Source organism: Hyalella azteca, unplaced genomic scaffold (assembly GCF_000764305.2).
Source record: "Hyalella azteca isolate HAZT.00-mixed unplaced genomic scaffold, Hazt_2.0.2 contig3232, whole genome shotgun sequence".
Taxonomy (NCBI): Eukaryota; Metazoa; Arthropoda; class Malacostraca; order Amphipoda; family Hyalellidae; genus Hyalella; species Hyalella azteca.
In genome coordinates, this window is record NW_025933484.1 from 78,189 (window position 1) to 81,145 (window position 2,957).

The window sequence follows — 2,957 nt, forward strand, 5'->3', positions numbered from 1 at the left end:
TATAGGACGTCTTGTGTTACTGCCAGTAACACAAGACGTGATTGGCTGATGAACATTTGATGACGTAGTCAGCCGTCAGTGTGGGCGTGGCACACGGCTTACGATACTTAGCATTAAATCAGAGATTTTAAAACATTTTTAGCGGACTGCCAGTTAGCGGAACTAAATTTAGCGGAAGCTAATTGGTCCGTTAAAGGTTTTCAAAGTTAGCTGAACAGCTAATCCGATAAGGAAAAAGTTAGCTTCGCTAATTAGCGGTTAGCGGATTAGCGGAACTGTGGCCACCACTGCCATTAACCAATGAACAATATTTAATTAACCATCCAACGGAGAATGGCAAATATTCCGCAACATGGCGGAACTTTCTACCTGAAATTAGGTTTACTAATTATTAAAGCAAAATATTAAATTTCTTATACTTCTGTATACTTTTCTTATACTGTGTGTACTTTTTCTGTACACACTTAGCAAATCGCCATCAAAACTATCCTTCCTCGATGTCTAACTCTGAAGTTCAAAGTTGAAATGTACACATGAAGACAAGGGACCTCGAAGTTGTAGGCTAGCGCCAAGTTCGCTAAGCATTTTTTCTAGGGGCAAAAATGAACTTTGTTGATCTCCTGAGTTACATTATAAAGTTTTAAGTTAGATAGTAAAGTAAGGTTGGTTATTCGATTCAAGAGTTTCTTATAGCAGCTGAAAGTTTGCGTTTTATGTGTAAGTTAGTTACTAGAGTTACAAGTTGTAGTTACCTAACAATAACCCACCCATCCGCACCTCAGGCAGCTCATTAAAATTACCAATAACATGTCTGTATCTACAGCAAAACTTCTAAGTAATGTTCCACTTCACAACCGAAAATTTCAAAAGGTAAATAAGTGCATTATTAAATCAACAAACCCCTTTTTGATTGACAAACACTTATTTACGACATGAGTTATGGGCAAAAGTTTATATGAAATACATGCAAGAACGAAGTTGCTCGCAACTTATTTGTGAGTTGCAGTTTGGATTCATCAAATTTAATTTTTCAATTCACGTTCGATTTGTTGCCAAGATTTTTTCGATGTTGCCGCGATTCCTAATCTTTCACTTTTTAAATGCATACGTTTTAATTTTATCTGTGATTTTTTTTCTGTTCAGTTTCATGTCTTCGATCTTGGCGTGAGCACGTGTTATTATTGTAAGCCTAGTAAGGTGGTTTTGGAGGCCTATGGATGCGTGACGCTCGATCAAATTGACTGAGAAATTTTGTTCACAAATGAAAGTCCAGTGTGACAATACGAAACGTTGACACAAACCATTCGTGTGTGCCCAATTGAAATAATCTTTGACTGATGTTTAGAAAGATAAATTACTTGTAGACGAAGCATTTGTCACAATATGACACTCTCGAAACGAATTTCTTGAACAACAGTCACAAATTGACTCAATATTGACTAAAACAAGGACATACTTCGCCACAAAGTTGAAATTGATTGACTAGATAGTTGGCGGTGCACAGGGAACTGTGATGTTGCGGTGCATACAGGACTGTGATGCCGTCAAGTTTGTCCTGCAGATTGTTGGTGAAGGATGCGATGAGGTGATGATCCTGTCCGCGCAAGGACTTAAAGTGATGTACTCGCAAAAATCCAGGACTAAATATTGAATGTGTAACGTAGGAGTGATGACAGTGATGAACAGAACAGAGAGCACCTCACTGAAAACCATGCTGGTTAGGATAACTGTGCTAATTAAAAGATAACCGCGCTGGTTAGGATAACTGCGCTAGTTAAAGATAACTGAGCTGATTAGAGTAAATAGTGCTGGCTAGGTATTAACCGTGCTGGACAACCGTGTAAATAAACCTATGATTTGAATAATTTGTTTGTTATCCTGCTTTCTTCTGAAGACTTCATTTGACGCAGCATCAAGCGTTGCTCGCTTCATCCCAAATAACGGCCGACGAATGACAACGATTGCTTGCATTTTGCATATTTCAAAGACCAACATTCAATAACGTCTTTCTGAAGGGAGTTGCCCTAATTGTGATATTTTAATATTGTTAATATAATTGAAATAACATTATGGCAGCAACGCCATCGATGGCAGCAGCGATCTATCGTAGCAGCGTGAGGGAATGAAGTTACTAAAAAATTATTAACTTCTACTAAATAAATTCATACTCGTTTGTTCTTCTTAGTGGAACAGAGCCTTCGACATTGATCGATATGAAAATCTTTTATCGTTAAGAAAAAACGAGTTAACACGGTCAAGAAACACTAGCCAACACGGTCAAGAAAAAAACACTAGCAACCCTGTTAAGGAACACTAGCCAACACGGTCAAGAAACACTAGCCAACGCGGTCAAGAAACACTAGCCAACACGGTCAAAAAACACTATCCAACACGGTTAAGGAACACTAGCCAACACGGTTAAGGAACACTAGCCAACACGGTCAAGAAACACTAGCCAACACGGTCAAGAAACACTATCCAACACGGTCAAGAAACACTAGCCAACACGGTCAAGAAATACTATCCAACACAGTCAAGAAACAATAGCCAACACGGTCAAGAAACACTAGCCAACGCGGTCAAGAAACACTAGCCAACGCGGTCAAGAAACACTAGCCAACACGGTCAAGAAACACTAGCCAACACGGTCGAGAAATCCTTGCCAACATGGTCAAGAAACACTAGCCAACCTGTCTCTTATACACATCTAGATGTGTATAAGAGACAGGCCCACTACAGTCCCCTACAGCACACTACAGTCCCCTACAGCCCACTAGCTCGAGGAAACCTTCCATTCTACTGGTTGGTGTGGATAGTGTGCTCTATATATCAGAGTGAGAGTGAGGGAGAGAGTGAAGGTGAGGAAGAGCTAATTACCTTGCGATGAACTTGACCTTCGCTACTCACGATGGATGAGCCTCATTACAATGCAACCCCAGCACCTCCTGTCGTGGTCT